Consider the following 12,776-nt stretch of genomic DNA (forward strand, 5'->3'; position numbering starts at 1 on the left):
TTCGCTTCTGCCCAATCTAGGATCTCTAGGGCGAGAACGCACAACTCCCTTGATTTCAAGCCTCCTTGCTTCTTTACGTACGCTACCACTGTGGCGTTGTCGCACATCAACGCCACAGTGTTTCCCCTTAGTAGATCGACGAAGTGCAGGCAAGCTTTCTGGACTGCCTTCAACTCTAGGACATTGATGTGTAGGTCCTTCTCCCCGTCCATCCAGGTTCCTCTCGCCGTCCCGTTGAGGAGATGGGCTCCCCATCCCTGGTTGGAGGCGTCTGTGAATAGAAGTAACTCGGGAGGGTCGGTCGCGAAGGGCATCCCCTTGAGCGAGTTCGACCGGCAATGCCACCATTCCAGGGAGGGTATTGTGTTTGGTAGGACTGGGATTAATTTCTGGGGCGAGTCCAGTTGGTTCCAGAAGTTCTTCAGGTTCCATTGGACGGCTCTTGAGTCTGAGTCTCCCCTGGGGAACCAGTTTTTCCAACGACACCAGATGACTTATTAGTCTTTGCCAGTCCTTCGCCCTCCTGGGTTGCCCCGACAGGAACGGACGAAGGATCTTCATCAGATTGCTTATCCTCTCCTCCAACGGGAAAGCTTTCACTAGTAGGGAATCCAGTGTCATCCCCAAATAGGTCATTCTGGTGGAGGGAGATAGGTTCGATTTTTCTGGGTTGATCATGATACCCAGACCCTTGCAAAACTGGAGAAGCTTTATACCCTGCTCCTTCAAAACGTCCTTCGAGGAGGAAAGAAGCAACCAGTCGTCCAGGTATCGGATGAGGCGAATGCCTCGCTCGTGAGCCCACACCAAGACTGTCGTGAAGACTCTCGTGAATACCTGGGGAGCTGTTGACAATCCGAAGCAAAGGGTCTTGAATTGCAGGATCTGGGTACCCCATTTCACCCGGAGAAACTTCCGACTTGAGGGATGGACCGGAATTTGGAAGTAAGCGTCCTTGAGGTCTATGGTCATCATGTAGTCTTTCTCCCTCAAGGACAGCAGGACTGACTTCGGAGTGTCCATTTTGAACTCTGTCTTTCGTACAAACTTGTTGAGAGCCGACAGATCTATCACCGGTCTCCACCCCCCCGTCGCCTTTTCTACCAGGAACAGACGGCTATAGAAACCTGGCCCTGGGTGCAGGATCTCCTCCATGGCGCCCTTTTCCAACATCGTGGACACCTCTTCTTGAAGGGCAGCCCTCTTCAACGGGTCCTTGGGTACCAACCACTCCGACAGGCTGGCCGGAATTAGAGGGGGGGGTTCTGCTAAGAACGGTAACCTGTAACCCTCCTTCAGTACGGGCACTGTCCAGGGCTCTGCTCCGTGAGCCTTCCATGCTTGCCAATGTAGTCTGAGGCATCCCCCAACCTGAGGCTTGGGCAGGAGTAGGGGGCCTCCCACTCTACCTCCTCCTGGAGGAGCGGCCTGAACGGCCTCTCCTGGAGGCAGAATAACCTGTCCTAAACGAGGCCGACGCTGCTGGGGCTCCTCTACGGGGGGGCTGAGGCGCTGAGGCCCACGAGGAAGAAGGGGCTTCTCTCCTCGTCAGGCTAGGCGGGGCCTGAGAAGCCGAGGAACCGTCTGAGGCTGACCTCTTGTAGGGGGGCCTCCTTACCGGTGGAGGCCTGGGAGCGTTCACTTCTTTTCTCTTAGCCACCTTCTCCATGATCTCCTCTAACTCCTTCAAGGGGAACAAGGAGTCACCCCACACAGGAAGGCTCCTCATGGCCCTCGCCTCTCTGTCTGGGATCTTCCAGGAAAGCCTCGCCAGGATGGTGTCCCTTTTGCGAAGAACCCAATTCTCTGACAGGGCGAGGGACTGGTAGGTGAGGAACTTCAGGGTCTTGCCTCCGGAGATGATAAGCTCCCTCAGGAGGCTTTGCTGTTCTGGGTCCATCAGGTCATATGTTGCTTGCACACCTACTAGTGTGGAAGCCCACCAGTCCAACCAAGAGGAGACGTGAACTAGGTCTTTAGACATCTCCTCCATCATCGCAGCCTCCGATTGTGAAAAACAAATCGGGGCTGAAGAGGCTCTGTCCTCCGAGGCACCCTGTCCCAGAATGTCGAGGGCAGGCTCCACCTTGCAGGCTCCCGGTCGTTGTCCCTCTGGCACATAAACCCTGCTCTGTGTTTTGAGCCCTTGGAGCAACTTCGAAGAGCTCTGCGTTTTGGGAGCTTCGGCATTGCCTGCTACAACTCTATCAACGTGCGCTCGTCCCAGGACGAGATCTCGGGCCACAGGAAGGGCCAGGGAGGATTTCTGTTGGACAGGTGCTTGCATCAAACGGGTAAGGCTGGACCTCCAGTAGTCCTCATCGGTAGCAACTGGCTCTTCAATTCTGTGATGCCTTCGGATCAGGCTTATAACTTTCCGATAGGCCGAGTCCTCGGTCGGGGAACCTTCCCTACCGTCGGCAGAACCCTCGACCTGATCTCGAGGAGCCGGGTCACCGGGCACTCCCACCGGGCGCCTTGGTTCTGGCACAACAGGCACTCCCCTGCGGAGGTACTGGTCTTCCCCGGCGGAAACCTCCGCACCAGGTACGGGGGTCAGAACTGGCATCGCCGAGCCGGCGAGGACTACCGTCCGATCATTCTCTCTGGGGGACTAGGACGCGGATCCCGTGGGCTGACCCGACGGCGGGAACCGTTCCTTAAAGTCCGAGGGCCGAACCAGCTGGGCTGATTCGGCCAGGATGCCCGTAAGGAAGCACGGTTCCCCCCGCTGGGCGGGGTGAACCGGAAGCTTCGCGGCATTACGCCTGCCTGAAGAGGCCTTCTCGCATTTCTCCCTGCGAGGGTCATATCTACGTCTGGAGGATGGTCTCCGTAGTGAGAAATCCCTGGATTGCAGGTCTGGGGAACACTGTAACTCTGACTTACGGGGAACGAATACCCAATCACCATCGGGGGACCTACTCCTCCTGTGTTTCCTCCGTGGAGAGCGGGACCGTCTCCTGCTGAACCTCGAACGGGATCTTGAGCGGGAACGCCTGCTCCTGGACCGCTCCCTCTGGCGCCGATGTCTCCTCCTGGCTTCTTCTTCTGAAGAGAATGACGCCCCACGGTCCGAAGAGCCCGACGACACTGTACCACCCGCACGGCGGGCAGAAGCGGGGGCCGCAGAGGGTTTCGCGACTCGTTGCGTACCCGAGGTAGAGGGTTGCAGGAAGGTTTCTGGGACGGTCGTCAGAGGAGCTGGGAACGAGGGTTGGCGCCTAACACTAGGGAACCAGGTATCCAGGCCCTCTTCCATCCGCATAGGGGACCTACCTGGCGTTTTAGGGAGCTTCCACCCGAAGGAATCACTTACCGTGGAGTCTAACTTACCCTGGGTGTCGCCGCCTGCCGAAGAACCTGAAACACAGGCCCACGAAGGGGGCGAAGAAACAGGAACAACATTACTACACCATGAGGGATCGTCGGAGGAAACGTGCCCCCCAAGCACAAGAGCCGAGTCTCCAGAACCCCCCGACACAGCACTACCAGGCTCCCCACTAGCCCGAGAAGGCCCCGCAACTCCCACTTCACACACACTAGACTCCTGGGGAAGAACCCTCGGCTCTTTCCCCGCAACGGACTTACCTCGTCCCCTACTCTGTGTAGGGGAAGGCGAGACAGAAGCCCCGTCGGACCGTCCACTGGGTGACGGTAGCGGCGAAGAGACGCTAGATTTTCTGGGCGAACGTTTCGACGACTTCTTTTTCTTCGTGCCGTATTGCACCCACTGAATCTCACTCCAACCAACACACTCAAAGCACGTATCAGAAGGAGAGCACATCTTGCCCCTACAGGAAGAGCAAAGGGAGTGAGGATCCACTTCAGGCTTGGAGAGGAACGCTCCACACGATTTTTCGGCTCTAGGCCCAGGACAACGGCGGATTTGCTCCATAGCACACAACCACAAGACACAGGAACGCAGGGAATCAAAGGGATACACTTGGGAAGCACAAGGAAGGGTAGTGAACACACAGGAACACAAGGGATAAGCACAAAGCTACCACGCGGTAACCACGCGGGACACACGAGGTGGACACAAAGGGTCGAGAGATGAGAGCGACGTGGTATCACGTCGCGACCAGAGAACTTACTGGCGCACACGACCCAAGCGGACCTCGACCTAGCGCAAAGGCTACCCTCGGGGCACGTTCTCTCACTCCAGGGTTAGCCCTCCATAGAAAACGGGTATAGGGTATACTACACAAAACTCTGGTCGGTAGAGAGGAGATTACAGGTAACTACTAAGAAAGTAGTTCGAGGTAAGTATTCGTGTTGGAACCAATATATACTGTATATATATATATATATATATATATATATATATATATATATATATATATATATATATATATATATATATATATCTATATCTATATATATATATATCTATATATATATCTATATATATATATCTATATATATATATATGTATATATATATATATATATATATATATATATATATATATATATATATATATATATATATATATATATATATATATACTGTACTATACAAGAAAACCAGATAAAGGTCGAAGGCCAGTTAAAAATGTTGGGCAGAGAGAGAAAAACATCTACTCTCGCCAACTCAAAAGTAAAAAGTTACAATAAAACACAGGTGTGTGTATGTGCGGGGTAGCCGGCTACACCACACCCCCACTGGGTGGTTACACTTTGATAAAAAGTCTTATGGATAGTTTCAGCTTTTCTGAAAGTATATACTATACCCTAATAAAGAGCGTATGATTTGTATTCTGGTGTCAGAACATTCAGAAATTAACAGATAAATATAAAAACCATGTTTTTTTTAGTTTAAAATGAACTAAAAATAAAATAACTACATTTTTGCAAAGATGAAAAAGATTACATTTGGGTAACTACATGTTTTTTTTCTGAGAAAAACACTTCACAGTCCTGGTAGTTCTCAAAAACAATACATACCTGAAAAAATGAGCTTCACTCAAACTGATTTTAGATTTTCCATCCACTTCTACTGGTGGGGCAGCCATACTACTTGGTAAATAATACACTCCATTTGCTGCTAGGTTTAAAGAAAAGCAAAACAACTATTAAACACACTCAAGACTATTTATGGGAACTAAGATATTACTATGAAGCATTTTTTCATGGTACAAATATTACAAGAGTAAAGTTCAAGAGCCTTCTGCATGCATATTTCAGCCCAATTCAAAGGATTTTAGTCAAGCACTTGATCCAAACCAATAAATGCCCACATGTGACCTGACAAAACTGTGGCTAAATTTGTATGAATTAACATTTTTGATATGGTATAGTTAAACTACAGTAGAGTACAAAATATTGTACAGTAATACAGTTCACTGAAGAAAATTGACAAATTTTTAAATAATTATTTTTCCTAACGATACAAACCTTGAGCTCTTTATTGGGAATATACTTTCGGCGAAGCTGGAAGACTAGTCATAAGACTTTTAACGAGGGAGGTATACTACCCACAGCTACTCAGCAGAGGGTAAGGGGTAATACCAGCTACTCCGCTCACACACACACACACCTATGTTCTATCGTCACTTTTGTTTGTAGGCAGAACTTGCAGGGGGATAGATGCAGGCAGGACAAATTTGTGTGAAGAGCTCAAGGTTTGTATCGTTTGGAAAAATTACAAAATGGTATTTTCATTATAAAATAAATTTTTGAACATACTTACCCGGTAGTTATATATATAGCTGATTAACACCTTTGGTGGAGGGTTAGAGACAGCTAGTATATCTGGAATTCTACTTAAGAGTTAATTAAAACAAACTTAAGGGTTCGTACCTGATAAGGAAGCTGACTTCAATGATTCTCTGCCTCATTATGTCTGCTAGCCTTATGAGATCCAGCGATCCTCCCAGGGGGCTGAAGATCTCGTAGGGACTGTCAAACCGGTGTATATACCTCATTATGACAGAACCTCCTCCAATAACCAGTTCCGGGCACTCTTCAAGGAACAAAATTGACCACCTGACTAAAATCAATGATTGTGGAAGACTGACACAATCTCCACAAACAACCATAAAAACAAATAAAAGTACCAAGAGAAGAAAAGGTTATTGGGATTATGGGAACGTAGTGGTGGATCCTTCACCCACTACTGCACTCGCTGCTACGAATGGACCCAGAGTGTAGCAGTCCTCGTAATGAGTCTGAACACTTTTCAAATAATGTGAAGCGAACACAGATTTGCTCCTCCAAAATGTCTGCAACGTGGGCTTTTTGACCGAGCACCATAGAGCTTCAGAATTGCCTCACAAGTCTTTTGTTCTGTCCAGGTAGAATCTCAGAGCTCTTACTGGGCATAGGACTCCTTCCAACTCCTTGCCAACTAAATCCGAAAGATTCGGAATCTCAAACGCTTTGGGCCAAGGTTGAGAAGGGCGTTCATTTTTGGCGAGAAAGCCTAGTTGTAAGGCACAGACATCCTTACCATCACGAAAACCAACATTCTTGCTAAACGCATGTATTTCACTCACTCTTTTGGCTGTTGCAAGACTAACCAAAAATAGAGTTTTCATAGTAAGGTCCTTCATAGAAGCTGAACCTAAGGACTCAAATCTGTCACTCATAAAAATTATATTTTAATTATAAAATAAATTTTTTAATATACTTACCCGGTGAATATATAATAGCTGAGCCTCCGGCGGCTCGACAGAAAAACACAAAAACTCGCGAGCGATCGCTATGAAGGTTGCGGGTGTGCCCACTAGCGCCAACTATCGGCCAGATACCGCATATACATGTAAATAGCTCCAATTCTTCTCATCCCGCTGGGTCTCTATCGGGGAGGAAGGGGGGGGGCCTTTAATTTATATATTCACCGGGTAAGTATATTCAAAAATTTATTTTATAATTAAAAAGGGATTTTGACGTAGGAAAAATCTATTTCTGGGCGAGGGACCTGTGCCGCCCAGTGAATAAGCTCCTATTAGCACTTATTCTTAGGTAATTTACTGCTAAATATACCAGAGAAAAAATGTAAAGGAGTGCTAGGTTAACTAGCTCGCTCACCTATTGGTGTCGGTATAAAATTGGGCGTATAATCCAGAGGTCCCGCACTATTTAGATTCATCCACGACAAAGACCCCAATAGAGGAGAGCCGTTCAACCTCACTCGGCACCAGCAACTCGGCATCCGCTCAGAACCCAACTCCTTAGCACCCAAAGTTTGGGGACTCCAAGGGAGAGGAGCTGGGAGGGTTCACTGGGCGGCACAGGTCCCTCGCCCAGAAATAGATTTTTCCTACGTCAAAATCCCTTTTCTGGGCTTGAACCTGTGCCGGCCAGTGAATATATACAAGAGAAATGTCACCAAACTTGCAAAATAAAGGAAAAACATAAACATAAGGGAAATACAAGTTGCTTTAATCAGAGATGATTGCCAAAAACAGCTATAAGGGTATCTTAAAAAGAACATAAATCCCCTTGGTAGAACAATTGACCAAAAAAGGTAAGGTATAATAATGCCGTGAGTGATGATATATACAGATACTCAGGAGTCAAAAATTTACAAATATAATAATAGTAATCAGGTGCGAAACCAACGAATACAAATAGGGTATAAATGAGGCAGGTAAGGGGGAGAGGTAAAATAACAAGGAATTAACATATGAGTTACCTGGGGGTAACTACGCTCCCTGCAGCTACTGTAGGAAATTTAAGGGCTTCCAAATGTTTAAGGTAGTGTTTCTTGAACACTGAGGGTGACTTCCACCCTGTATACCTGGAAAGATCCGTAAAATTCATGTGGTGAAAAAAGTTCACCGAAGTAGCAACCGCTCTGATATCATGTGCAAGAGGAAAAGAGTCAGGGCTAGCTTGTTTAATAAAATACAAAATTTGTTGCCTGATCCCTTTAATGGTAATGGTACCGCCTTGTTCTCTAACGAATAGAGGCCCCGAGGAGTTAGAGGAGGTCCGGGATAAATAAGACCTAAGAGTAGTAACAGGGCACAGAGACGGATCTTGCGTGAGGGGAACAATTTTCCAGGAGGACCATCTGTTCTGAGGGTCTTCGTTCTTAGCTAAAAAGAATTTGTTAGGTGAAAGAAGGACCTCTCCCGAAGGAAGGAACTCAATATGACCCGGGTCTCTTGACAAAGCTGCCAGTTCAGAAATTCTTGCCCCGGAAGCCAAACTCACCAGGAAAAGTGTTTTCCTGAGAAGGGGAATGTAATCACAAGAACTGTTAATGGTATCAGAAGCCAATTTGAGTACATCATTAAGGAACCAGGTAACCGGGGTAGGACGAGTAACCGGTTTCAGTCTGGCACAGGCTTTCGGAATTGAAGCTAACAAAGAGTCGGTTAAGTCTATGTTAAAACCCACTAGGAATATCTTTTTCAGAGCCGATTTAATAGTGGTGATAGTATTGGCTGCCAGACCTGATTCTAATAAAGTTCTAAAGAAAGTGACTGTAAGGTTCAAGTTCATACAGTGAACGTCTGAGTCTATCAAAAATTTAGCCAACTTTTTAACCGCAGAATCATATTGGCGGATGGTGGAATCCCGTTTATCTGATTCTAGGAACAGGGTGTTTTGAGGATCGATATTGGCACCATGCATGGCCGCAAACTTCATGAAGTCCATAAAGTTAGGGCGCTCTGAATGTTTGAGAAAGCGTACACAACGCGTGTTTGTACTATCTGAGACAGAACCGGATTGGGTATCGGGTGAGGATGTAGTCTCAACTCTCGCAGGAGAGGATACCAATTGCTCTTGGGCCAGTTGGGTGCGACCAAGGCTACTCGTCCCTTGAAGGATCTCAGCTTGTCTAGGACTTTCAGTAAAAGATTCACCGGGGGAAAGAGATAAATCCTTTCCCAGATGTCCCAATTCTGTGACATAGCGTCTGTGGCGTAGGCCTGAGGGTCTAGATTGGGAGCCACATATACTCTCAACTTGTGGTTGGACTCCGTGGCGAAGAGGTCCACTTGGAGACCCGGAACCCGAGAGAGAATCCACCGGAATGACTTTAGATCGAGTGACCATTCCGATTCTAGAGGGGAGGTCCGGGACAAGGCGTCTGCCACTACGTTCCGGACTCCCGCCAGGTGGACAGCTGAAAGATGCCAACGGTTCGAGGCTGCTAGGGAGAATATGGCTACTAGAACATGGTTCAGAGGCCCTGATTTTGATCCGCCTCTGTTGAGGCAGCGGACCACCACTTCGCTGTCGAGAACCAGACGAAGGTGTTGTCTCTTGGGTGGAGCGAGACGTTTCAGGGTTAGAAGAACTGCCATGGCCTCCAGCACATTGATGTGAAATTGGCGGAATAAGGGAGACCAAAGACCTTGAACTTTCCTGAGCTGAGAATAGCCTCCCCAACCTGATAGGGATGCGTCCGTGTGAATGATTAACTTCGGAGGCGGAAATCGAAGGGGAACTGACTTTGACAGATTGTTGGCCCTTGTCCAAGGTAGAAGTCTTTCCCGGAGAATGGGAGGAAGGCGGACTTTCCTGTCCCGGAGCTTCCGGTTCGCCCTCGAACGCCAGACACGATTGATATCTTTCAATTTTGCCTTCAGAAGTAGATCCGTCACTGAAGCAAATTGAAGGGACCCTAGGATCCTCTCTTGGAGTCGTCTGGAACTTACTTTGTCTTTGAGAAAGCGTTTGGTGTTCATTGCAATCTCTAACCTCTTGGGTTTGGGAAGACACAGAGTATGAGATAAGATCCCATTGCAGGCCGAGCCATTGGAACTTTGATTTCGGAAGAAGACGGGACTTCTTGAAGTTGATCTGGAAGCCTAGAGATTGAAGGTATTGGATGACTCTGTGAGTGGCTTTTAGGCAATTTTGGGAGGTGTCTGACCAAATGAGCCAGTCGTCCAGATAGGCTACTACTTGAATCCCTTGATTTCTGAGTTCCTGAACAGCAACTTCTGCTAACTTTGTGAAGATCCTTGGGGCGATGTTGAGCCCAAAGGGCATCACCTTGAAGGAGTAATTTTTGTCCCCTAGGCGGAAGCCTAGATACGGACGGAAGTGTCTCGCTATCGGGACGTGATAATAGGCGTCTGTAAGATCGATAGAGGTGGTGACGGCCCCACGGGGAAGTAAGGTCCGCACCTGCGAGACGGTAAGCATTCGAAACTTGTCGCATTGAATGGACAAGTTGAGAAGGGATAGGTCTAGAATCACTCTTCTCTTGTCCGAATCCTTCTTCGGGACACTGAACAGCCGACCCTGAAACTTCAGGTGTTTCGTTTCTTGTATGGCGTTCTTTTGTAACAGGTCCTGGACAAATTCGACTAGGTCCGGAGTGGAATGTTGATGAAATCTGTTCGGAGGTGGAGGTCCTTGAATCCAACTCCACCCCAGTCCCTTGGAGATGATACTGAAAGCCCAGGGACTGAACCTCCATTTGTTGCGGAAGGCATAAAGCCTCCCCCCTACCCGCTGCACCTCAGTATTGGTTTGAGGAGTTGCCTCCACGTCCGCCTCGGAAGTTCTTTCCCTTGCGAAAGAATCTACCTCTACCTCTGTTCTGGTTTGAACCACGATGGTAGCCTCTACCTCTGTTATAACTCTGGGAAGAGCCTTGAGCCTCATAAGACTGGTTAAAGGCTGGAGAGGTGGTGGAGGCACCGGGAAGCTGGCTCTTAGGGAGCAGAACGGTGACATAGTCGTCCGATGAAGGAGCCCGAGAGGTGGAAGGCTGTGCAGGAGCAGCAGGAGATGGAGGAAGAGGCTGACGGAAAACAGACGAACTACTCTGCTGTTGCCGGAACTGGGTGGAGGTATACGGGCGGAGCTTCTTCCTACCCCGGGCTTGGTAATTTGCGGGATCATATTTCCGCTTAGGAGTCAAACCCCAACGGGTTTTAAGGCTCTGATTAACCCTAGTAGCCTCTGCCAAGACTTCCTCCACAAGATCCTCAGGGAAAAGATTTGAACCCCAGCAAGAGGACCGGATAAGTTTATTAGGCTCGTGCCTAATAGTCGCCTCAGCCAGGACGTGTTTGCGGCACCTACGTTTGGTAATAGCAAAGTCATATAGATCGAAATATAACGACTGCAAAGTAGCCTTATTGAGAGACTTAAAGATACTCTCAGTATCATAAGTTAAGGCTATCGACTCCGTAGACGTGGCCAAGTTCAAAGTTCGACCAACACGTAGGCGGGAATCATACTCCTGTTTAATAAGGGATTCCGGGAGACGGGGAAGCCGTTCGCTAAACATTACCGACGCACAGTCGGCTGTTAGCTTGCCAGAAGTAAAGGTGGTATGGACATTGTCCCAACACTCATTACCTGAAGGAAGAAGGAGGGAGATCGGGTCTACCTCTCGGATGGGAGGCAAGGGCTTCTCCTCCAGAGCATATTGAAAAGCCAGTTCTGCAACCTTATTGACGCATGGAGTCACGGTATTCTTGTCCATTAAGAACATTGTGAACGAACTTTTATGAGGCGTCAACATGGTATTGGTGCAACCAATATCATTCAGAAACCTAGCCCAAACAGATTGGGCTTGTTCCTTTGGGAAAATGACAGTCTCTTTGGGGACCTTATCCAGCCGAACCAGAGCTTCCTCGGTAAGCCTGGCATAACCATGAAATGGAAATGCGAGACCAGGAGGAAAGAATTCAAAGTCCTCTAGGGGACGAGTGCCAAGACCTTCCAATGTTAACATCCCGTCTGAAAATGGGGAATGAAGAGCCATGCGCCAAGGGTTATTCTTGGCAAACAGCGGAAGCTTAGAGGCATCCGGGATGAGAGAGCTTTGAACTCGCTCCGGAGCACCCTGCTCTAATGCCCCAAGTCTCTGACCAATGTTAGAGAACATCGTGTCCATCTTGGCCTGCATTTCCGACACCAACTTAGCTTGCATCTCCGACACAATGCGAAGCATGGCTGATTCGGAAAGGCCCGGATTAGGAGCAGAAGTGGCGGATTGTACTCCCGGGTCGTGAGACTTAGAGGAGGAGCCGGAAGCCTTAGATGACGGGTTCGTATTAGACTTGGAACTATGGGAAGCCTTGTGGGGCTTACGAGCTTTTGGCAAAGTCCTAGATATAGACTTATCTTTGGGGGGAACCGGGTGTGATCGGAAAGAAGAGAGATCAGATGAAGAAGAAAGAGCGGGGCTGAGGATAGGAATCTCAGCGCCGGTAACACCTGCCTCACTTACCACCCTACCTGCATCCGGATCATCCAACAACATAGGTTCGACGTCCAAGTTCATGGAGGCAACATTGTCTTCCAGATCTCCGGGGGCATCCAACGGATCTTGTTCCTGGTCTATGAATCCCGCAATAGTGGCATCAATGTGGGCAATGATGGGTGCCGCAACATGCCTAGCCACGGCGGCTGAAGACTTGGCATTAGGGTAGATCATTGCACAGTAGTCTTCAGACAGGACGTAAGGCTGTTTGGATTTCACATTCCGGGCAAATCCCCTAACCCACACTTTCAGTGTGTCCCGAGCCGCAGTCTTCTGCTCCGGGGATGCCTGAAATAATAGTGGGAATTACCGAAAGGAAGATTCCAGGAGGTCCTTCAAGACCATAGAGATCTTACTAAATAGTGTATGTATACCAAAAGAGGTAAAATAATTAGAAAGATAACATAGCCAACGGGACTCACCGAATCAGATCCGAGGGTGGTGATGAGGTCAAAACAGACCATACAATTATCAGGGTGCCAGACCACGATGTCTTCCAGCTGAACTCCGCAGAGGGCGTGAGACCTACAAACAGTATGGCCACAAGGCTGGTGAAGGACAGCCGCACAGGCCGTCGTCTGACAATG

Source organism: Palaemon carinicauda, chromosome 1 (assembly GCF_036898095.1).
Source record: "Palaemon carinicauda isolate YSFRI2023 chromosome 1, ASM3689809v2, whole genome shotgun sequence".
Classification (NCBI taxonomy): Eukaryota; Metazoa; Arthropoda; class Malacostraca; order Decapoda; family Palaemonidae; genus Palaemon; species Palaemon carinicauda.